Below are 26,410 nucleotides of genomic sequence, written 5' to 3'. Positions count from 1 at the left end.
GAGTGTCCTCCTCCGCTATACACAAAGCAGTTCATGGGTTTGCGTTATATGCAAAGGCCTGGGGAACAAAACGAGTGCTGATTTTTCTATACCACTTGCTGGTAGGGTTAAGCCATTCTCTATGCGGCTTTTTCATTAGGTTCTAACGACAAAAACCGCTGTTCGAAGGAGCAGTTATCTTATTTAAGGTTGAATAACAAGTAAACTCTTGGTTCTGATTTTTTTAGGCTACCAGTTTTTAGGTAGAAATTCGTCAAGGAAATAGAACGGGTTGCACAGGACAAATGATTTTAGGTTAGAATTAATATTTGTTTTGCTACCCGTCAGACATTTTAAGTTACAGAGCAAACGATCAAAAATTTTTTGATGCTGCATACTGAACTCCTTTCTGAGCCACTGGCAACTTTAATAATGGATAACAAAGGTATTTTTTTCCTTTAACGTTGTAGGTGCGGACATCACTAGTCTTCTCACACAGTGATGGATTATTTAAGACGAATTTCATTAGCGAATATACTATGCATTGTTATGGTGCCGTTGCAATGCCCAGCTCCTTGAGGTGGCGTCTACATGACGACCACTGGAGAGCACCGCATATTATGGGCAATGCTCGCTTTTGATCAATCAATACTTTCTTTCTAAGTGATGAGTTACGCCAGAAAATTATTCTTTACGATATTAGTGAGTGGAAATAGACAAAATGTCATGAGGTTGATTAGTTCGGTTTCAAGACAAGCAATTATGTGAAGAGCGAAGTAGCTGAACGTAATTGTTTGAGAAGCTTATAATATGCTTTTTTTCAGTTCCAGTTTTCGTCAACATGTATAAATAAAATTTTGGAGCATTCTACCTTATTTACTGACTCCTGTTCATGTTTTACGTCAATTGTTGGTATGACTATTTGTTGTACAGAATTGGCTGTAATGTGGTGTGTTTTCTCGAAATTGAGGGAGAGTCCGTTTTCACAAAATCACTCAAAAATTCTTTGAAAACATGATTAACATTCTCTTCTGCTGCTTGAATTCTAATGGGACTTATTATAAGACTAATATCATCTCCGAAAAATACCTGTTTTGCTTCTTGAATGTTAAGCGGAAAGTCATTCACATGTATAAGGAATAGGGGTGGACCCAAAATAGAACCCTGTGAGACAGCGATTATGATTTATCTTTATTTTGTTACTCTCCTACTGTGGTGATCTTGCAACTATCTGCTCTAGTCACAAAGGTTAAAAAAGTGTGGGGATGTTTTACTGAAATTAAGTATACAGGAAAAATACATTTATCCCCAAGAAACACCGCACTAATACCTTGTATCATCATCTCTAGTTCTCACAATGACACCAGTTCGGCGAATGATAGAATCCACAAGTTTCTTCACACACTCCATATTCAGCTGAAGCCATACAATATTAATTCCATCTCTTGGGGTAACCTAATTGAGATGTTAAATACCGATTCGTCTGCGGTTCTGCATTCTACCATCCTGATGTAGGTTTTCCGTGGTTTCACAAAATCGCTCCACGTAAATGCCTGGATGCTTACTTTGAAAGGGCACGGCCGATTTCCTTTCCAATCTTTGAAAAATTCAGAGCTCGTGTTCTGTCCCTGAAGACCTCGTTGTCGATGTGGCGTTAAAGCCTATCGTCATTCCTTCATTTACCAGGCGAGTCGAAGTGCCATAGGGAGCTTTACTGTTCGTCAAACCAGGAACGTATGAATGCAGCTCTGTCAATAAGCCTGTCGTCTTGTTATATGAAGGGAGGATCTACGGCATTACTCACCGTGAGTATAAAGGGCAAAGGGCAACAAATGGTAACCGAGTATGTTGAAACAAACGCCCTGGTTCACGCTCACAGCAACCTGAAACAGTGAGCTGAAGTCACGGTACGAAGAAGGAACCCAAAACAACATAAGTGAGCTACATCCTCCACCGACCGCGGGTTAGACAGCTCATTACGCCGTCGGCGCTTCAATCCCTCGCATCATTTGAAAAGAGGCAGAATCGCGACTCTGACCACACTACCGACTACACACCTCCAGTCAGCTGCTGTACAGTTTGGCAACTGAAGAAAACTTCACAAGCCAAAATCGCTAAAGGCATTTTATTGGATGACCGGTTTCGACAAAGCTATGCTGTCATGATCGGGTCTTACGCTTACGAGTTTTTACAAAGTCGCGTTACAATGCGTATGCCATGCAAAGCGACTTTTTAACACTGATAGGTAAAATGTTGTAAAAATTCAAAAACTTAAGGCTCTATTGTGACAAAATAGCTCTGTCGAAACAGGTGACCCGATAAAATGTTTTTTTAGCGATCTTAGCTTGTGACGTTTTCTTCAGTTACCAAACACAGTAGATCGCCCCCAGACTGACCATGTCAGGAAAATATCCTGCATAGCTTCCGAGCTGTTTGACCTATTTGAGACGTGAAGCTGTATGTGCTGCTTGTGCAGCGGCCTTTCTCGAGGTTCAGAAGGCCAAATGACAACTGCACGCAGTTTTCTTTGCGATGTTCGCTGGGAAACTAGTCGAGACGGAACTACACTCATTGACAGAAGCAATTCCTGCTGGAATTGAAAGCGACTGTCATTCGCAAGGTGTTTTACTCGCCTCCAGTCCCTGTCGATTAGGATCTTTTGACGATCACTTTTCTTTGAGGTGCGTTACATAGCATGTCACAAAGAGCATTGGTACGCCAACAAATTGAGCAACTTCGTTCAAGGCGCTGTCATAGACACGTCCAAAACGATCGCTCCTTTCTGCTATACTGTCACGTCTCTTCGTCGCCTCATGTCACTTCACTGATTCCATACAACCAATTGGCAGATACAGATAGCTATTTGTTACGACAGTGGTGGAGGATCACAGTTCATCTACAGCGCCACAAAGCGACCAGTGTGCTCTTTCGGGGTGATTAATATTTTGTCCGATGAGCTTATTTCATTAACATAGCAACGCAGAGTGTTGGCCCAGTTCGCCTAATTAGCAGTTCTTTCATCGACAGCAGTGCTATCATATCGTATAACGTGATCGCGTGCATCGGTAAAGTAAAGAACGCGTGGATTGTGACACGCAAGTATACCCGCGACTTGGGCGCAGCATAGGAGAGGAGCAGTGCCGCATGGCTCGATGTCAATATTTCTGTAAAAGCCAAAGCGACATTTAGGAATAAGCCCATTACGACTAAGCAAAGTACTTTAAAGTGGGCATTTGCCTTCCCTTGCGCCCATATTTCTTTCTTTCTCTTCTCACGGGCTTCCTCTCTGCAGACCATGTTGTCCCAGTATTCTTCTTCCTCCTCCTCCATGATTTTTTCTCTAGGTCAACTTCCCATTTTTGAATTTTGGACATAAGATTTCGTGATTTTCGACCAGTTTTGGAACAATGAAATGAAAATTAAAACATCTGCAGCCATTTCTTTTGCATTCAATTTATTTGCGCAACCAGTTTCGGTGGTCCATTGCACCAAATTGAGGACCCTTAACCAACGTAAATTGCGAGGACTCCAACTTCGTGTGCAGGAGCCAATATTAAATAATCGATCTCCGTAGATCTCTGGTTTATACGGCTCAGTCACTACGTTCAATAACCGTCGGTGGTGAGCGGAGTGAGTGTCGTGTGCACCAGATACTGTATCTACGGATACCGTTGGCTTAATATTGGCTTCCTACCAATTTGCGTTGGTCAAGAAGCCTGGAGATAGTGTAATGGAACACCGAAACTGGTTTCAAATAGATTAAACGCAAAAGAGACGGCTGCTGGTGATTTAATTTTCATTTTATACTGAACAGCCGAAGTTCCTGTAACCACACAAAGATCTCCTGGAATAGTTCCCGCCAATTTCAGATCATTTTTGATCTAGCCAACGCATTTCATCTCATCAGTTTTGGTTTTGCTCCTGCTATCAGACAAATCGACTATTTGTTTTGTAAGTCTGTCTGGATTCATTCTTTTAATGTGCCCGCAGAATCTCAACCTGCATTTTCTAATGTCACTGTGAATATCTGTGTGTATTTGATTTCCCGATTGCTGAGACACTGTATTATTCTTATACAAAGTTTTAGGTCAAGAATTTTTCTTACGATATTGCGTTCCATTTTTCCAGTACCTGTTTTCCCGTTCAAATTCAGTGTTTCTGGTACATAAAAGGATTCTCATATAATTACCATATTGTAAGTAATAATAATAAACAAAAATTTATTATTATTATTATTATTATTATTCTTTCTTTCTTTTCTCAGACGTTATGTCTCGTCAAAAATGGAAAGTGACGCGGACCTTGATCAAGCGCGACTTCCTTTTAACTGTACAGTATATGTTACATTGCATTTAGGAACTTTCGGGTAATTGAACATGTATCAATAATTACAGATTTCTGTAGTTGAATATATACGTTTGGATGTAGCTGTATTGCGTTGATGTATTGGTGGATATTGTGTGGTATGACTCCTGTTCAAATGGTTCAAATGGCTCTGAGCACTATGGGACTCAACTGCTGAGGTCATTAGTCCCCTAGAACTTAGAACTAGTTAAACCTAACTAACCTAAGGACATCACAAACATCCATGCCCGAGGCAGGATTCGAACCTGCGACCGTAGCGGTCTTGCGGTTCCAGACTGCAGCGCCTTTAACCGCACGGCCACGTCGGCCGGCTATGACTCCTGTAGTTGATAGTATAATTGGTATAATATCAACTTTATCCTGATGCCAGATGTCCTAGACTTCCTCAGCCATTATTATTATTATTATTATTATTATTATCATTATTATTATTAGGTGCGATGGACACTATCAGATAACGCACACTTATGTTTGGATCTTTGGCGTTTCCAAGTAGATTTCACTTTTTCTCCGTGGATTCTTTTTCTTTCTGCAGTACACTTTGTTCCTGGTCTGCTGGTGACTTCTGTCTCTGGCAGTTTGTCTTTACGAGATTCTGTCGAAGAAGTCCGAGGGACGTGAGTCTTTTCGAAGTCTTTATTGACGTGCTTGATACATGGTATCGTTTCGAGTTCTATTTTGCGAGTGAATCTTGTCGTTGGGAGTCTGTGGATATGCCCATAAAATTTCGATTTTTTTTCTTATGTTACGACGAAATTCTAAAGTTAATCGGCCTTTTCGGGATTGTAATCTGTAAACACCTTCTGTTCTTTTGCGGCGTAGTATCTTTATTAGAATTTTCCGCTCTTCTTTTAGCATATCTCACAAATCACGTTTTCCACTAGCGTACAATGTTTCATTCTAGATAACTGTATTGCAGTGCCTGATTTGTGTGTTTATGGACACAAAAAAATTATATGTAGATTTTACCTTAAGCTCTCCTAAGTTTTTGCATCCGAATTTTGGGGCGTCAATTTCTCTCCCCCTGTACGTTGAAAGGATTTCGCGTAAGCACTTGAAGTATGGAACTATCTCGATTTGTCTGTATTTTGTGATCAGTTTTCGAGTAGGATCCTTTTACTAGGATTTTTGAGCAAGTGTACCTGGTTTCTTTGGAAGGAAATTTGGGAGGCCAACTCTTTCAGCGCATTCCTTCGCAGTTTAGGATAGGAGACAGAATTTCGCCCGACCGAATATCGGTTTTAATCACACATTGTCCTAACACTTCATACATGAACTTCACTTTGAGGGTCGTGTTGGTGAGTGATAAGTCCACAAAGGAGCATCTGGTGGGGATGTTCCTGACCGATTTGTATTTTAATGGTCTTCTTTAAACTGAGCATTTGCTGTATACAGTTTCGACTAGTGCGGAAGACTGCTTCATATCACCACCACCACCACGACCACCACCACCACCCATACTGTTCTAAGTGATCTGCTAGATCAACAAACGTAATTACAACTTGAAATGTTGCACCCGAAAGACTTGCATATACGTAACACCTTGTTTCGTTACATGGGAGTTTCACTAGGTGTATCTTCAAAATAATGCAGAGGAGAAATCGGCGAGATTGGAAACGAATTGGCGTGGGCACTTTCTGTAGATAGCACCTCCTGTGAGGATGGTGTCACCAGGAAATTGCATATGAGCTGGGAAGCGGGGCTTGCGGATGTTCCAGACAGATTAACGTAGTGGTTCAGCGAGTCTTTGGAGCTCCCAGTGGACACACAGTTTCAGTGGTATGCTGCTTGACAGGCCGATTAAATATCTAGGCTAACGTTGAAAGTGACATGAAATGGAACGAACACGTAAGGATGGTAGTAGGGATAGCAAATGGTCAACTTTTGTTAATTGAGAACATTTTAGGAAAGCCTAACTCATCCATAATGGAGATCACGTACATAACACTCCTGAGACCCATTCCTGAGTACTACTGGAGTGCTTCGGATCTTCACCAGATCGGAATAAAAGGAATGATTCTATTGCTATCAATGCTCATCACGCGGAAGGATAGCCAAGATAAGTCAGGGCTCCATTTGCGAGAGGGAAAGAAAAGGAAATGACTAACGGTGTTACAAGTTAACCTCTGCCATGCACTGTATGGTAGCTTGTAGGTAACCGGCAGCTTTGATAACATGCTTATCTTAACAGGTGAATTTTTCTCCACTATGAAAAACCAACGGTCGAGAGGACGTGAACAAGAGAATGGTGTCTTCAAAGTGACTACAGAGAAGGAGAACGTGTACATCGACCCTGGAGTTTAGTTATTAAGGACTGTGAAGCAGCTAAAGTGGTGGTTTTACGGAGGGAAGCAAGTGCACGGAAAGGATGAGAGAGAGTGAGTTTACGGGAGATGGAATAGCCTAGTGTGTGCAGTGGCGTCAGAAAAAAAGGGGGAAGGCGCGAGAGCAGTGGATGACGAGTACAGGCTAAGGCAACGAGCAAGCGGGCTGGCTAGCTGGATGGATGGAATATACTGAAACTTTTCTTCATCGCTGGTTCTACAGCCATCAAGTACTGATTAACTGATGACACGTTTCCCCTGAGGTTGTATATTCATACAATACTTTTACTTCTTATTGGCCACTTTTATCCTCAAGGTCATTATCAAGCATTCGCTTATGAACGTAAAACAGACAAATATGAATCAAACAAGTAAATTTAAATAAGATAAATCGCAGTTACGAAGACACAGGTAATACACTGCTGATAATAATCAGATCAAAAGTATCTGGAAACCTGTTAATGGACACTCTTATAGGGTATGTCCACTCTTATCCTTTATAACGGCTTTAACTCCGCAGGGGACAAAAAAAAAAAAAAATTGTTCAAGTGGCTCTGAGCGCTATGCGACTTAACTTCTGAGGTCATCAGTCGCCTAGAACTTAGAACTAATTAAACCTAACTAACCTATGGACATCACACACACATACATGCCCGAGGCAGGATTCGAACCTGCGACCGTAGCGGTCGCTCGGTTCCAGACTGTAGCGCCTAGAACCGCAGGGGACACTTGGTGTCTGTGGATGAATAGCATCCCATTCTTCCTAAAGAGCCGAAATCAGAGAAGGTAGTGACAATGGACGCACGGATATGAGGCGAAGTCTACGTTCTAATTCAACCCGAAGGTTGGGACTCTGGTCAGGTCAGTCCATTCCACGAATGTTATCGTCCAGAGACTCTGCTGTATCGTAGCGTGCACAGTTATGCTGATACAATAATCTTCTCCGAACTGTTTCTCTAATGTACGCAACACAATGCTGTAAAATGAATTGCTCGCCAATATATCCCTGAGACTAGTTTGCATTCTGAGACACTGAGCTCCTCTAACCGAACCGTTCTTCTGTTACTGCTTCCCTACAAACACTATACTCCCCGCCTCCTTTTATACTGGCGAGTCGGGTACTTTTGATCAGGTAGTGTTTATGACTGATAGTTATATGTGCTGTGGAAATGTAGCTAATTTGTGTGCATGATTGTGCATGCGTGGATAGGACATAGGAGCAAGCGACGTCCAGCCACTACCGACCGCAAAATGCCTCGTGTGTGACATCGCGTATATCGGGAAGTATTTTGCTTAAGAAACCGCAGCTGATCTGGCACCTTTTATGATAGAGTCGTGCTTTGCAACATTCGTTGGGTATACAACTTGTCTTTGCTCGTGCAACTCGATATATCGATAGCCCTAAGGCGCCTTTGGTATTCCATTCACGCACGCGCAATGTTTTGGACAGTTCCAGCGAGGAAACTAAGAGCGATGCGCCGTTATGAAGTCAGCTGCACGAAAGTCGACCAGTTTTCAATAATACCGGCCAGTATGCCTTGGTATGTAATTTATAACAAAATTCAGTGCTACGTTTTATCGTGTAAGAAGGTCATACTCGTCACTGAGTCGATCGTGACTGCATTATCAACAGGTTCGACAACGCTGGCCGGACTATTTCTTACTACACTGCAAAATTTTCTGATTGACCAACCTCGAGAAATTTGATTTTCACGCTTGGCGTGGCACCTTCACTCAAGCTACCCGAGTGGTTGAGAAGATCTGTAAAGATAAGGTAGACGGATACAGCACGAGAGCCATCTTCTTAGACATCGAGAAGGCCTTTGATTTTGTCTTGCATGTCATTATCTACAAGTTTCATCAGTGATAAATCCTCCACATATAATTAACATCCTGGCTTTGTTCTTGTGTAATAGCAAGTTTTATATGAGCTTAGATAGTACCAATAAATTAGCATTTGGTTAACAAAAGCATCACCCCTGAGCCCTAGTCTCTATAGTATTTATATTAACACTGTTCCTCCGTGACGCAACACCTTGTACTCTATGCTAGTCACCCCAACCTCAATCAAATCGTTGACTACTTATAACAGCAGATTGAGGACATCCAAAGGCGCAACTTATGGAAAATTAAATTCCATCAGGAAAAACTCTCTTTCAAATTCTGAAGGTGGCAGGGGTAAAATACAGGGAGCGAAAGGCTATTCACAATTTGTACAAAAAGCAGATGGCAGTTATAAGAGTCGAGGGACATAAAAGGGAAGCAGGGGTTGGGAAAGGAGTGAGACAGGGTTGTAGCCTCTCCCCGATGCTATTCAATCTGCATATTGAGCAAGCAGTTCAAATGGTTCACATGGCTCTGAGCACTATGCGGCTTAACTTCGGAGGTCACCAGTCGCCTAGAACTTAGAACTAATTAAACCTAACTAACCTAAAGACAGCACACACATCCATGCCCGAGGCAGGATTCGAACCTGCGACCGTAGCGGTCACGCTGTTCCAGACTGAAGCGCCTAGAACCTCACGGCCACAACGGCCGGCTGGAAGAGCAAGCAGTAAAGGAAATAAAAGTTCGGAGTAGGTATTAAAATCCATGGGGAAGAAATAAAAACTTTGAGGCTCGCCGATGACATTGTGATTCTGTCAGAGACAGCAAAGGACTTGGAAGAGCAGCTGAACGGCATGGACAGTGTCTTGAGAGGAGGATTTAAGATGATCATCAACAAAAGCAAAACGAGGATCATGGAATGTAGTCGAATTAAGTCGGATGATGCTGAGGGAATTAGATTAGGAAATGACACACTTAAAGTAGTAAAGGAGTTTTGCTATTTGGGGAGCAAAATAACTGATGATGGTCGAAGCAGAGAGGATATAAAATTTAGACTGGCAATGGCAAGGAAAGCGTTTCTGAAGAAGAAAAATTTGTTAACATCGAGTATTGATTTAAGTGTCAGGAAGCCGTTTCTGAAAGTATCTGTATGGAGTGTAGCCATGTATGGAAGTGAAACATGGACTATAAGTAGTTTAGACAAGAAGAGAATAGAAGCTTTCGAAATGTGGTGCTACAGAAGAATGCTGAAGATTAGATGGGTAGATCACATAACTAATGAGGCGGTATTGAATAGAATTGGGGAGAAGAGGAGTTTGTGGCACAACTTGACAAGAAGAATGGACCGGAATGAGATTTTCACTCTGCAGCAGAGTGTGTGCTGATATGAAACTTCGTGGCAGATTAAAACTGTGTGCCCGACCGAGACTCGAACTCGGGACCTCTGCCTTTGGCGGGCAAGTGCTCTACCAACTGAGCTACCGAAGCACGACTCACGCCCGGTCCTCACAGCTCTACTTCTACCAGTATCTCGTCTCCTACCTTCCAAACATTACTGGCAGAAGTAGAGCTGTGAGGACCGGGCGTGAGTCGTGCTTCGGTAGCTCAGTTGGTAGAGCACTTGCCCGCGAAAGGCAAAGGTCCCGAGTTCGAGTCTCGGTCGGGCACACAGTTTTAATCTGCCAGGAAGTTTCAAGAATGGACCGGTTGATAGGACATGCTCTGAGGCATCAAGGGATCACCAATTTAATATTGGAGGGCAGCGTGGAGGGTAAAAATCGTAGAGGGAGACCAAGAGATGAATACACTAAGCAGATTCAGAGGGATGTAGGCTGCAGTAGGTACTGGGTGACGATGAAGCTTGCACAGGATAGAGTAGCATAGAGAGCTGCATCAAACCAGTCTCAGGACTGAAGACAACAACAACAACAACAGGAAAAACGTCATCGTCAACTCTGATGTGAACCGGTTAAATATACAGATTCGAAATTTGGTTTCTCTACAACTGTTGCGTAACTGACGCATGTAATCGAGGTTCCGCTAGTATGTAGCAGCTATATCTACTACCCAAGGCTAATGTATTGACCACCACAGCAAAACTATAAATCTTGAAGGCAGTGGTCCTCCCTGTTGTATTATACCGCTGAGAGACCTGTACAAGATCGTAGGGCTAAAACGAGAAGTACTAGAGATAATAACCGACATGCTCCGGGTCGTTCTCAAATTCCCGTACACGAAGACTGTACGACAAATCACCGAAGACTCTGCAACCAGGATTTAGGTTTTTTTTTTTTTTAATTCTGTGTTTGATTCACTTTTGTCCGAATTGTATTAATGGACAAATGTTTGATAATGACGCTGAGGTTGACACTGGCCAACAGAGAATGAAAGCATTAAATGAAGTTACAGTCTCAGCAGAAACATGTCTTCGTTTAACTGGAAAGTACTGAAGTATTCAAGTATAGCGGCAATACGTAGAAATCAAGTATATTACAGCCAGTTTTCGATAGTAGGTTGGAGGGAGGCGTGCTATTAATACACCTGCTTGCGAACAACAAACACTTCATTGTGTAAGGATTGGTACACAATTGTCGCTTAACAATTCACAAAACCCGTCCGCGCTGGGTTACACGTGAAGTTTCAGACGCAGACAACGAGAAAGACCCAGTTAGTTGGCCATGAAGCCACCTAGCTACGTTCGGTCAGCGTCAGTGAGTTAGATGCTAGAGCACAGCACGATACGAAGTGAATTCTTCTGCATGACCCCAGGGGCCCATGTTGGTACTTGCCAGAACTTCTTATAGGTCACAGGTGTAGTCTTTGGTAGCGTCTCGGAAATTGTCAACCTCGCTGTCTGCGGACACAAATATAGCACCCATTATCGACACAAAGTGTCCCTTTCTGTAGCGATATCGCTGTACCGGACGAGAGGTGTGGATGGGCAGACCTGCTAGGGCTTCAGTGTCCATCTTGGTTGGTTGGTTGGTTGGTTGGTTGGTTTATTTCTGTGGTTGGGCTGTGTCACGGTACTGGAGTCAACTGGTGCTGCTGTTCCAGTCTACGGGTTGGTGCTGAAGAAGTGGTTCCATGTCATGGGGAACCTTCTTCCACGTCGCTGGACCTGTGGTTGTTGGTCTGTCTGTCTGTCTGTCTGTCTCTATCAGCCATCTGAAGTCGTACCGAGCCTTCTCTGGGGCAGACAGTGGTTGGCTCGAGGTGGAAGCCACTAGGAGCAGGTGCAGTTTGTTGCATATAGTATCAGCATGGCGTCTTTGACTTCCACGGTGGACATTTGTCGTCCTCACGCAGTTCTATCGACGCCTATTAGACATCCTGGTACATTTCCGAAGGTGCAAGCTCATACCCGGAGACCCAGATAGGGTCCCAGAGTGTCCAGTGTCGGCAGCAAAGCAGCTGTTCCGCCATAGTGCGCCCTCTGCATGGATACATCCTATAGGAGATCAGGAACTTTGTCAGGTACTTGTCTTTGAGAGCAGCTAAAATTTTTGGAATTTGCATCTTAAAAGGTGTGGACGAACAGCTCACCTTCATCACTGGAGTGAGTGCAACAGCTGTTATCAGGTGTGTTACGCTGTTCTGAGTACAAAAATGCTGAAATACAGTTGATGAGAATTGATGGTCACTGCCCGAAAAAGGTTGCTTCTGGGGCCTCTTTAATGGCAAATATTTTTTGCAATGTGCTTAATGTTTCCCCTGCTGTGGTATTGAGCATTCGAATGTAACAGGAATTTGTTGCATGCGTCTATGGCAACGTGCTTCTATGACAAGAAGCCACATCTCACACAGACATGAGTCGGCAAAGTCCACATGTACATGCTTCCATGGGCGCAGAGGAGTTGGCCAGATGTGAAATCTTGGGGGCGTGCTGAATAGGTTGACACGCAAGAGCAGGTTGCCTTCTATGACCTACATGATGCCGCCTTGGGAGTGCCCTCATGCGAATCGTCCCCCCGTCGTCAGTGTGCATGAGGTTTATGACATGCTGACGCACCGGCGGCGGTATGGTCACCCGGTAATCATTGTCGTCAGTTGTCAGCAACAGGACTCCCTGCGTCACGTGGTACCTCTTATTGAGCGAAAAGAATGCACAGATTTCTGGAAGGGAGTGAGGTGGTTTTTCTGGTCAACATTGGTGCATACATCTCATAACTTGCTTACGAGTTAGGCCGTGTCCTTTGCAATTACGGCTATGAGTGTATTTGTACAGAGGGTCATCGATTTAGGAAAACAGTGTTACGTAAGAGTCAAATGTGGGGTCTGGCCCCATTAGTAGTCTAGACAGGGCCTTGGTGTCAGCATATTGTGCGGTCGGCCAATAATAAATTTTATAGTTGCTTTGTAAGTGGGCCCCGTGTCATGCCATTTTACTTTTAGTCTGTCCTCAGGGTCGAATACGGAAACAGTTTATGGCCGGTAATTACGTGACGTTTTGTGTCAAAGGACTGCATTGAGTTTATGATTGCCTAATGTGATCGCAAACGCTTCTTTTTCGATTCGAAAACCGTTATGCGGGCTAAAGTCAGCGTTTTAGACGCGTATGGGATGGGTTATTCATGCCAATCAGCGCTTTTGAAAGAAAGGACGGCCTCGGTGCCATGTTGAGAGGCGTCGGTGGTAATTATAAGGCATTTTGACGGGTTATACATCACAGTCAATTACAGACTTTAGAAACTGCTTAAACTTTTGTAAAGCCTCCTAACACTGTATTGACCATTCAGATTTTGCGCCTTTCTCATGTAATTATTAAGAGGTCTGGCGATCCAGGTGACATTTGGATTTGGTATGTTTTGCCATTGTAATTGGTTTGCCAAGAAATGATTTAAAGTCTTTTAAATTGCTACGCACTTTAATTCTCTTTCGTTTCCATATGTTGCCGAGTTGGTTGCGGTCCTTTATGACTCAATATGTGGCCACTACTTTTTTAATGAATTCACACTTAATAGATTGCACTTTCTTTCCTTCCGTTTTGATACACACACACACACACACACACACACACACACACACACACACACACACCAGTGAAGTCTTTGGCAGCGTATATAGCAGACTATCGACCACGCTGTCTGATACTACAGGTATAGCTCTATCGTTTAAATACTTCTTCATGAATTGGTTATCGTCCATAGGAGTGGTGAAAACTTTATTATACTTTGCTAATTGAATACAGAACTGTGTTAATTCGAAGCGAAAAATATTAATTTGGTAGTTCCATTGTTCTATATTTATTTCGTTCCCAGCATTTAGCCTATCCTTTTCGCAATCTTATTTTTTGTGCCCGAGATTGACCATTTGATGATTTTCCTGTATTTCACCACTCCAGCGAAAGCAATGCAAATGTTCGAAAGCCTAAGAAACTACGCTAAACTGGCAGTCCTTGTATTACCAGTTTTTGAATATGAAGTAGGTTAGTATCCCTAACGTGATTATGAAGTAGGGAGAGACCCATACAGTAGATTAGGATAATATCAACGGTTAGTGTGATCTGTGATTGCTGGTGGTTGAAAAAGAATACTACGCAAGAAAGAACAGGTACTTTACATACAGCCTCAAATTCATACGCTTAATATTTCGACGCCCTCTCGTATCTACAAGGGTTTTCCCGAGAAACTCACGCTTATCGTAACTTAGCGTTATAGCGGACCCATACCAATACGTAACAACATTTTTTTGCAAGTGAAGTGAGACATACAAAAACCATAAAAAAATCGTATGAAATGTGTTGACCGTGTTTTATGCGAACAATCACAAAAATTAACAGTTTACAAAACAAAGGCAATAAGGATATATATGAAAAATAAATATAATTATACTGTCAAGTGTTCATCTGCGGTCTTCAACGATTTTATACATGTTAAGTTCAACCATTTTATAAATGTGAAGGTTCTCTCTCTCTCTCTCTCTCTCTCTCTCTCTCTCTCTCGTTTTCCGGAGCGTTATTACTTACACTGCTTATTCAGGTGTGTAATGTATTTACTGTCATAATGCAAAATAGATGATGATGATGATAATAACAATAATTTCAGAATTTCAACATTGTCTGGAACGGAGCAAAAACAGCATCGCTCGAGTGCTGCAGTCCGCCGCCATTACGCGGCACATGTAAAATTTACATTATTGCTTTACAAGCGTGTTACTATCAGCGCAGATTGTAATTTTTCTTCTAGCAAAACTGGAGACGTGGACCAGGCAGTTTTACTGACGAATTTGCCAGAAAATTTAAGGTATTGTGTGGAACTAGGCCCAGGCCTGTACTACGTCTAAAGCACGACGACTTTCATTACGTGACCTAGCACCTTGAAAAGCAAAGAGAGAGTTAAAAGCATACTTATTTCCACGAATAATTTTCAAGGTGCACCTAGTTGTATTTTAATGTGTTCGTAAGATATCGACCGTATGTGGCCTAGAATTTGCATAGCGCTGTTAGATTGTTTTTATTGTTTTACCAACTGAAGCGATACTACACCAAGTACAAACAGTTTCACTGAAATAGTAACAATTAACCCAATATTTTCAATAAATACATAAAACATAATTTAATCAAAGCACGGGCACATTAAAGTGTTCCTTCCGGATATGAACGTGCAGCTTAGCGAACATCGATACCCAACGTCAAAACAGTTTCTGGCAGTACTAAATTGGTAGAAAATGCTATCGATTATTCTGTACTGCACACGTTAACAGTAGAGTATTCTCGGGATACTATATCATGATTTTAACTAAGCACGATATACTCGAGTCTCCGCGAGATGGGTATTTATTTAAACATGTTGCGACGGTTATCCACAGGCTGAAAAATTGTTCTATTTCACGCGTAACCCAGTTTAAGAGAGAGCGCAAGAAAAAATTGGAATATATTTCCATTATCTGCTTGTTTTTTTATTCAGCCAGGAAAAGAACTGTTGGCCTGTAATGGGAGCCTTTTTGTGGCTCGCGTGCAGTGCGAGGCTGGTCTCTCACGCGACCAGACTCGAGCAGCCACGACACCAGCTCGAAATTTGAAACGAATAGAGAAACAGCTAGACGCAGACTCTGCGAGGCACTGTTGGGCTTTTCGTCACTTGTTGTCACAATGTGTTTCACTCAATCCTTTCATGTTTTCGCGAATCATGGGATTTTAGAACATCAGTTCTGCAAAGACGTAGACTGTTCGTAGAATCTAGCGTACTACGCCTATTTCATTTTTCGCTGCGTTTAATTTGTAACAATCGAACACGTAAGTAGGCGGCTTCACAGTAAACAATCATTTCATCGCCCACGATGACGGGGACTCCTGTGAACAGCAAATCTTACGTTAACATTTTCACACGTTCTCTGCAACAAAAATTATGATGAATCATCTCTCGCAAAAATGAATAATTACTTACTGAGATTCTGGACGGTCCACGGACCAAGGGAGTTTTTTGCTGGATTCGATGAGGAAAGAAAGGACAGACTAGGACCGAAAGAAAGTAGGGCACATGAGCATCGTGTATGCATATGGCTGAAGACATATGGCATGTCTACAAGCGGCCTTTATTTAGCAGTACAAATCAAATGGCTTATGATAAAATACGAGCGTATATCATAAAAATAAATATCGACATGGTTTCGGAGAATGAACCACGTTGCCCTACTACCGTTTCGTATCTATACTTGCACAATCGATGAATGGTAGTGTTCTGGATGTCTGAGAAGAGGAATTTCACTGTACGTTTACACCTTACCTGCTCCAGGGCCCTGAAGTTCGCATGCAATACCAGAAAGGATAATTTAATTTGGCAGATACAAAGTGCTGGAACGAAACAATAACACCAAAATATACAAAGAATGATCTTCGGCACAAAAAGATCTGTCCTATGGTAAATAAATACAGGGCTATTACAAATGATTGAAGCGATTTCATAAATTCACTGTAGCTCCATTCATTGACATATGGTCACGACACACTACAGATACGTAGAAAAACTCAAAGTTTTGTTCGGCTGATGCCGCACTTCAGGTTTCTGCCGCCAGAGCGCTCGAGAGCGCAGTGAGACAAAATGGCGACAGGAGCCAAGAAAGCGTATGTCGTGCTTGAAATGCACTCACATCAGTCAGTCATAACAGTGCAACGACACTTCAGGACGAAGTTCAACAAATATCCACCAACTGCTAACTCCATTTGGCGATGGTATGCGCAGTTTAAAGCTTCTGGATGCCTCTGTAATGGGAAATCAACGGGTCGGCCTGCAGTGAGCGAAGAAACGGTTGAACGCGTGCGGGCAAGTTTCACGCGTAGCCCGCGGAAGTCGACGAATAAAGCAAGCAGCGAGCTAAACGTACCACAGCCGATGGTTGGGAAAATCTTACGGAGAAGGCTAAAGCAGAAGCCTTACCGTTTACAATTGCTACAAGCCCTGACACCCGATGACAAAGTCAAACGCTTTGAATTTTCGGCGCGGTTGCAACAGCTCATGGAAGAGGATGCGTTCAGTGCGAAACTTGTTTTCTGTGATGAAGCAACATTTTTTCTTAATGGTGAAGTGAACAGACACAATGTGCGAATCTGGGCGGTAGAGAATCCTCACGCACTCGTGCAGCAAATTCGCAATTCACCAAAAGTTAACGTGTGTTGTGCAATCTCACGGTTTAAAGTTTACGGCCCCTTTTTCTTCTGCGAAAAAAACGTTACAGGACACGTGTATCTGGACATGCTGGAAAATTGGCTCATGCCACAACTGGAGACCGACAGCGCCGACTTCATCTTTCAACAGGATGGTGCTCCACCGCACTTCCATCATGACGTTCGGCATTTCTTAAACAGGGGATTGGAAAACCGATGGATCGGTCGTGGTGATCATGATCAGCAGTTCATGTCATGGCCTCCACGCTCTCCCAACTTAACCCCATGCGATTTCTTTCTGTGGGGTTATGTGAAAGATTCAGTGTTTAAATCTCCTCTAGCAAGAAACGTGCCAGAACTGCGAGCTCGCATCAACGATGCTTCCGAACTCATTGATGGGGACACGCTGCGTCGAGTGTGGGAAGAACTTGATTATTGGCTTGATGTCTGCCGAATCACTAAAGGGGCACATATTGAACATTTGTGAATGCCTAAAAAAAAACTGAGTTTTTTATGTGTGTGCAAAGCATTGTGAAAATATCTCAAATAATAAAGTTATTGTAGAGCTGTGAAATCGCTTCAATCATTTGTTATAACCCTGTATAATGGAAACATCGTGTCAACGCAATTATGCTAATTTTTCTATCACGATCATTAAACATTTATTAGTTTATCGACGAGTTCAAATTCAAATGGCTCTAAGCACTATGGGACTTAACATCTGAAGTCATTAGTCCCCTAGACTTAGAACTACTTAAACCTAACTAAGGACATCACACACATCCATGTCCGAGGCAGGATTCGAACCTGCGACCGGAGCAGCAGCGCGGGTCCGGACTGAAGCGCCTTAAACCGCTCGGCCACAACGGCCGGCTCAACAAGCTCAAAATGATATTGCACTTCCACACAGTCTGGGCGTTACGTGGGCTACACTAAGACTCCTGAATAGTTTCCCATTGCGAGCGCTATCTGCTGACCTGTGGTATCACTTCACTTCCACACAGGACCGCTAACAGTTCTGTGTAGGGACTTTAAAATTAAACGCTTCAGTGGTGTGCACCACCATGAACTCACGTAACCAGCTGCATTTATTGAACACTGAGTCATCTGATCAAACCACTTGTTAGCTTCCCTCTAGAGTCCAATGAGAGACTTTACGAGTCCACTTCGAAACTAGGAGTATTTGCCTTTAACGTCCAGTCGACGACAATGCCATTAGCGACTGAGCACAAGCTTATATTGGGAAAGGAAATTGCCCATGCCCTCTTCAAAGCATCCCTCCCTGCATTCGCCACAAGAGATTTAGGGAAAGCATTGAAAAAATATGAATCGCAGAGCAAAGATTCTGTAACGTTACACTACATAACACATATATACACTGATGAGCCAAAAATGAATGTCAACTGGTGGTGATGTGGGCACTTGAAGCCGTAAGCAAAGTACATAACCGAAGCAGAAATTAATGGAGAACTCCCTATACTGTACTCCAAACCGCTCCACACAAGTCCTATCACTCCCTCCAAATCCATAAGCACCCTGCTCTCCGTCCCGCATTCCGCACCCGTTTACTTCCCCCCACAAGGATCCTCTACCATCTCCATCAAATTTCTATCTCTCCTCGTCTACCCACTGAGTTCCAATCCTGATATGCTGCCGCGCCTATACGAACACATCCCCTTCATGTACACACACTCCGTATCCTACCCCAATGCAACTTCAACCGAGTCCTGTGCAATGAAATCCTTCTTTATCTATCCTACGAAATACAGGTATAGCTCTTCCCCAACTATCTCTCTCCACACCAGAGCCTTGATACTACGGTCCTGCTCGCACATCAAACTACTGTATACTTTCTGCATTCCACTACCCATCCCAGACACAACCATCATCTCCGTACCTATACCCACAACCTTCCGCCCTAGGAAACACCGCACCCTTTCCATCTACCCTTTTTTCTTTGAAGAAAGTTGTTGAGGGACGGTGAAACCACAAGTTGAACGTCCATGTCTCATCAAAGAACGTACAAGTTGTAGGCTTGCCCCACTGCAAAGCAAGCTAGGCAACAGTCTCTGGCAGACGTGACGACAGTGTACAATGGTGGTGCAGTTGTTTCTGAGCACACCACCGCATGCTGAAGAACATGAGGCTTCATAGCGCACGCGAGCACACGCACATCTACGTGCTTTCATGCTGACAGAACGACATCGTGAATTACTGATGCGGTCAAGTGTTCACTGAACTGCACCATAGATCAATGGAAATAGGTTGCCTGGTTCGACAAATCACGTTTCTTGTTACACTAGACCAACGCTCGTGTCCTGATGTTATCCACGCAAACAGCTACTCGAAACTTGCACCACACTACGGGCGCAAGTCATTGTGGGCAGTGTTATGCTATGGGCGATGCTCATCTGGGAGTCCATGGGCCGTGTGGTGGTAATTAAACGTGCCATGACAGCTGTGGATTAAATTATCTCGTAGTACCTGTCTCCCTTCATCCTTTTAAGTCTTCCCAGACGGCGATGGCATCTTTCAGCAGGTAACTGTCGGTGTCACAAGGCCAAAATCGTGCTGTAGTGGTTTCAGAACCATAATAGTGAGCTCATGATGCTTTGGTCATCAAAATCACCTAACCTGAATACGGTAAAACGTATTTAGGACCCTATCCGGTGCCAGCTCTGCACTCACAAACCACCGGCCTCTAATCTACGAGAATTGCGAGACCTGGGCGTAGAAATTCGATGTCACATACTCTGCAAACGTACAAGGGAAAAATCGTTGCTGTATGGCGTTCTATAAGTGGACCAATACACTTCTAAGCAGGTGGTCATTGTGAATTGCTCGTCAGTGTATCTGACATTGTTTACTCCTGTTAACAATACTCTACTAAACGTTGCATGAATTACCACACGTAACTTCAATGCCCGAAAGAAAATAAAGCATCATAAGGTTCAACGAAGTGCAATATCAGGAACACCACAGGTACCGAACACTGACTTCCGACAAAGACTTAAAAAAATGATGCGGATGAAGTAGGACGACGAATGGAGAATAGAAACTAACAACAAAGAGAACCATTGTAGACGAATACCCCCGCCCCCTTCTACTTCCGGGACATCAGCCGGACTAACTCTTCACAGAAGCAGAAAATAACGCCTTTTAAAACTGAAGATAACAGGTTTGCAGTGTGCCAGACGAGATGACAATTGGATTCCTTTAAAGGCCGTAAGACAAAAATGTGAAATGACAATATGCAATTTTCTTCGGGAAAGAATGCTTGCTGCAAATGCCTTTCAACCTCTGCGTGTGCTGTCTTGCAGACAGGAGTGAGGGAAAAGCACACTAAAATGGAAGTCTTAGCAGAGGAGTCGCAAGGGACAAATGAAAAGGACACTGGATCTCTCTTCTTAACTGGCGGCATGGACCTTACCCAGTGCGTAATTCCACCTATGATGACGTCTGCGTGTAGTCGCCAACCGTGGAAACTGTGGGCGGCACAGAACATTTCATAAGAACGGCGAACAATAATGTGACTGGTAAGAAGAAGAATCAGCCAATCGGATGTATGGCCACGCCCAGGGATGTACAGGGTGGTCCATTGATCGTGACCGGGCCAAATATCTCACGAAATAAGCGTCAAACGAAAAAACTACAAAGAACGAAACTCGTATAGCTTGAAGGGGGAAACCAGATGGCGCTATGGTTGGCCCGCTAGATTGCGCTGCCATAGGTCAAGCGGGTAACAACTGCGTTTTTTTTAAAAATAGGAACCTCCATTTTTTATTACATATTCGTGTAGTACGTAAAGAAATATGAATGTTTTAGTTGGACCACTTTTTTTTGCTTTGCGACAGATGGTGCTGTAATAGGCACAAATGCATAAGTACGTGGTATCACGTAACATTCCTCCAGTGCGGACGGTATTTGCTTCGTGATACATTACCCGTATTAAAATGGACCGTTTACCAAGGCGGAAAAGGTCGATATCATGTTGATGTACGGCTATTGTGATCAAATGCCCAACGGGCGTGTGCTATGTATGCTGCTCGGTATCCTGGACGACATCATCCAAGTGTCCGGACCGTTCGCCGGATAGTTACGTTATTTAAGGAAACAGAAAGTGTTCATCCACATGTGAAACGTCAACCACGACCTGCAACAAATGATGATGCCCAAGTAGGTATTTTAGCTGCTGTCGCGGCTAATCCGCACATCAGTACCATACAAATTGCGCGAGAATCGATAATCTCAAAAACGTCGGTGTTGAGGATGCTACATCAACATCGACTGCACCCGTACCATATTTCTATGCACCAGGAATTGCATGGCGACGACTTTGAACGTCGTCTACAGTTCTGCCACTGGGCACAAGAGAAATTACGGGACGATGACAGATTTTTTGAACGCGTTCTATTTAGCGACGAAGCGTCATTCACCAACAGCGGTAACGTAAACCGGCATAATATGCACTTTTGGGCAACGGAAAATCCACGACGGCTGCGAGAAGTGGTACATCAGCGACATTGGCGGGTTAATGTATGGTGCGGCATTATGGGAGGAAGGATAATTGGCCCCCATTTTATCGATGGCAATCAAAATGGTGCAATGTATGCTGATTTCCTACGCAATGTTCTACCGATGTTACTACAAGATGTTTCACTGCATGACAGAATGGCGATGTACTTCCAACATGATGGATGTCCGGCACACAGCTCGCGTGCGGTTGAAGCGGTATTGAATAGCATATTTCAAGACAGGTGGATTGGTCGTCAAGCATCATACCATGGCCCGCACGTTCACCGGATCTGACGTCCCCGGATTTCTTTCTGTGGGGAAAGTTGAAGGATATTTGCTATCGTGATCCACCGACAACGCCTGACAACATGCGTCAACGCATTGTCAATGCATGTGCGAACATTACGGAAGGCGAACTACTCGCTGTTGAGTGGAATGTCGTTACACGTATTGCCAAATGCATTGAGGTTGACGGACATAATTTTTTGCTTTTATTGCATTAATGTGGTATTCACAGGTAATCGCGCTGTAACAGCATGCGTTCTCAGAAATGATAAGTTCACAAAGGTACATGTATCACATTGGAACAACCGAAATAAACTTTTCAAACGTACCTACGTTCTGTATTTTAATTTAAAAAACCTACCTGTTCGTCTAAAATTGTGATTCATATGTTTGTGACTATTACAGCGCCATCTATCACAAAGCGAAAAAAGTGGTCCAACTAAAACATTCATATGTCTTTACGTACTACACGAACATGTAACAAAAATGGAGGTTCCTATTTAAAAAACGCAGTAGGTACCCGTTTGACCTATGGCAGCGCCATCTAGCGGGCCACCCATAGCGCCATCTGGTTTCCCCCCTTCAAGCTAGACAAGTTTCGTTCTTTGTAGTTTTTTCGTTTGACGCTTATTTCGTGAGATATTTGGCCAGGTCACGATCAATGGACATATATAATCACTGGAGGACGCGTAGAGAGCGCCTTGGAAGGGATTTTTTGACCGAGCCTGGAAAGGAGACACTTGTTGTCCAGATGAAAAAGGTGAGACATCCTCCCGAGGGGCGAGAGATTGCACTTGGTTGCTGAGCGCCTTCCGCCACGCCGTCAAGCGCGAAACACCAGCCGACTGCAGCGCGCCTTCCCCTGCGACAGTATAATCCTGATCACCACACGGTAAAAATGCACTACAACTCTCTCTCTCTCTCTCTCTCTCTCTCTCTCTCTCTCTCTCTCTCTCTCTCAACCCACCTGCCGGTTCTATCCATCTCATTGCAATCTTGTATTAAACACTGTGGTAATGACCCTGAAAAATCTAACTGGTAGTTGGCAAGCTATTATTTGATTTTATTATGAAAAAACTAGCTTCTTATCTACGACTTCGTCCGCGTGGATCACGAACCAGTATGAATTTTAAAATATCCTAAAGCTTATTATCGGTGAGAAAAAGATATAAAAAACTGAACGTGTAGCTGCCAAAAAGGCGCAATGGTAAAGAACTGATGTGTTTGTAATCGAAGACGCAAGTAATTAAAGAATGAAATACCAAGAGACATATTTAGGGGAACAGCCTAGTGTTGTAGTTGAAGAAATTACGAAACTAACTTACAGAATCTGATGTTTTGCCAACAGGAGCTATTATAAACAAATTATCTGAGCTAGTGATCCGCGAGCAAGCTATGTAGAGTCGTCCATGGGAGAAACAGTTCGTCCTGAGGTCGACGCCGGCGGCTCGAAGCGTGCGTCCTTACGACTTTGTGATGGTCATGATAAAGCATATGCTCACGGTAAACTTCACGCGTGTGAATTGGAAAGCGAAATTGTGTTGGTGGTGGGGGGGGGGGGTATGCGTGGCATGAAGACTACTTCACCAGCTCCACAGTCAGTGAGAATTACAACTTTTATAGTATTATTACGAAGCGACATCACATTAAGGAGGGTTCTATTAACATCTTCAGGGGGTCAAGTTCCGTAGCTGCATAATCGGAATACACCAATTGATGAATGAATTCAAGAATGAAAGAAGTTAAACGAACGAAGACACTAATAAAAATCACAACAATTGCGTTACTTCACTTATATCGATAAGACACGATGAAAACTTCTTAAAAAATCGTACGAAAGTGATTTTTAGAGTCAACCCCAAAAACTTACCAACGATAAGTTACATCGATTGAAGAATGACTATGGATAACGGTCCGATTAAACTGCTATTATCAATATGATAAAACATTCCAAAATGTTACTTTTTATCCATTCTACCATTTCTACCCTGGCTTATTTAGTTTAATTTTATAAAACTTCAGTTGACCTGATTTTCTCTCCCAGTCTAATGAAATGATCCTAACACGAAACTAAGTCGACCCACATAAAAAATCCTATTTTAATAATTTGCATGGTTAAGTCACGCTTGACAGAAAATCTGAATATGGAAAAATTGTTTTCACAAAAAAAAAAGCAGCAAAAGCTTCCTAAAACCGTTTCCCTGTATTTCCCAAGGATTCCGGTTGCCCGTACTGACCCAGTTAAAGGAAACGTTCTGTATGTATACATAACTTTGCTTCTAAGCAGCGTATCAAGATGAAATGTGCACCAAATTTTAAGTTGGCCAACAATACAACTGTGAAAACCGCATCCTATGTCGTGCAGTAGTTTGCGTGATGCGTGTACAAACATACGGACAGAAATACAAACAAATATTCTAAAAATAATAGTTTTGGCTTCTGTTGCTGTTAAAAGACCCCTCACATTAAGTTTTCTTAAATATCACCTATATACAGACATTTACAGACAGACAGTTACAATTTTATGTAAATGGACGGTGGAGAAGGGAAGAAAGAACAGACAACACAATCATGTAAGTTAGGCCTTTTGCTTCTACAAATAAATATTAATGACCAGTCTCTCTGAATTATTCGTGCTGGCACTCCAAATGACTGTTTATGGTTCCGTAATGCAATCGGCAAAAACGGAACCCGATAGGATCACTTTGTTATCCGTCTATTAAAAAGCCTCTTATTAAAAACCCTTTTTCTCAGGAACTGGTCGACGTATCAGGTTTAAATTTATGTCACTACGGTCTACGGTATCTTGGCGGGCTAAAAACGTGAAGCTTCTAAGTCAACGCAACCAAAAGATACAGTCATTTATGTACAATATTTTGATACTCGCATACCTAACTCATCCAAATCTATGGTGTACTTCCCTTTGATCTAGAATCATGAAATTAGGCAAGAATCGAGATTTACTGTACAAGTAAAGAAAAAAAAGTCCGAAACTGTGAATTTGTAATTATATCACTCGAAAAAAATTGTTATCTGACTGTGTCTATCCTGCTGTTAATTCCTTTTTCCTCAGCAACCGGCATATTTATCAAGCCGAAATTTGTGAGACATACTAAGGTATATATTCCGTTGGCTCTGGAAGAAATGTAAACTAAGTTAGTGCAACTAAAAGACACGGCCATTTATGTCACGTATTTTTATACTCTAAAACTCGCTCATCAAGACCTATAGGGTACTCATGAAATTTGGTAAGAAGCAACGTTTCACAGCACAAGTACAGAATAAAAATCAGAAAACTGTTAATTTGTAATTGTATCAATCACTGTTTTGTCATTAGTTATTCGATTTCAAAGTTGAAATGAAAACATTCTCAAAAGTCTTGGAATCCCTGGGACCAATATGTTGCGAGTGTTAATGGCGATAAAAGGTTAAAATCGTCCAGATTCTCGATTCCCGGAATGGATGAAGTGTCTATACACCTAAATAACTCTGTACAGTACCCCCAGTGCGTGATGCGTTACTTGCACCTGGTCGCATTTTTTTAATACGCAAATGCAGTTTTATACCTATTGTAATGGTCTTAAGCTTTGGACCACTGCAATAGTCAGCCTTCGTTTAGAGATCGTCGCAGTCTGGAGAGTTTCAGAAAGTTGCAGTAGTGTGACGACTAATGTTAAATTGCGCTTGATGGAACAATACAGAGACAAACATGCGATATTTAAACTCACTCTACGATCTTGAGATGGAATGCAAAATTTAATACTGTGGGAATGCAATATCTTGTCAAGCCTTAAAAATACTACAACTTAAGCCACTTTAAGGCTGGGTTAAGTTTTTGATCGTCCATGTATATTTCGGATTTAACTATAAGAGTCAAAAATTACAGTAAAACTTTCTGGAATGTCCGAATTAAACGAGTGTCCCTATCAGTTGCTACTTCACGAACGATTTGCGTAGGAACTGTGACCTAATTTTTTCGTTCAAGCACACGAAAATTCCAGTTGTTTAATAATGAAAAATATCTGGTACTAATACAATGATAGGGAGCTATTGCTTGTTTCATCATCTCGATCTTTGCTAAAACAGGAAAGTTGCACACAGAAAATTCCGATAGCAAATTGGTTAAGCAGAAAATAAATAACTGTCCTACTGGGATTGACAACCAATTTTTGAAAGTAAACATGTGGAATTGCTCAACTTGAGTTCTCCTTGTCCCTGTCTCAATTTTAAGTGCTGACAGTGAAGATCTGAGAAGAATAACATCCAACTGAAGCACTAAACAGGTAAGCCGTGGAAAGGTCGCACTAAACAGGTAAGCCGTGAAAAGATCAGTGTTACATTGCTTCAAAAATGTTCCTCGGCATTACAAGACACTTGAAGGTGACAAATATTTTTTCAGACGACTAATAGGTAACACATTGGCGGCCACGTGCATCAAAAAAACACACACACACACACACACACACACACACACACACACACACACACACAAATTCAGACCCTGTGTATA

The 26,410-nt window shown here is 42.6% G+C and overlaps 1 protein-coding gene and 1 non-coding gene across 8 annotated transcripts in view; both read right to left on the bottom strand.

The window, feature by feature from the left end:
• The window catches only part of LOC124615403, a 494,346-nt gene that overhangs the window by 315,074 nt on the left and 152,862 nt on the right, over positions 1 to 26,410 (bottom strand). The window lies entirely within an intron of this gene.
• Positions 9,910 to 9,984, bottom strand: Trnaw-cca. The gene has a single exon. It is a non-coding gene; the product is annotated as a tRNA-Trp (tRNA).

The sequence above is a fragment of the Schistocerca americana genome, chromosome 5 (genome assembly GCF_021461395.2).
Source record: "Schistocerca americana isolate TAMUIC-IGC-003095 chromosome 5, iqSchAmer2.1, whole genome shotgun sequence".
NCBI classification, from domain to species: domain Eukaryota; kingdom Metazoa; phylum Arthropoda; class Insecta; order Orthoptera; family Acrididae; genus Schistocerca; species Schistocerca americana.
The sequence above is the reverse complement of the archived record's forward strand: the minus strand, read 5'-3'. Positions and strand labels throughout refer to the sequence as shown.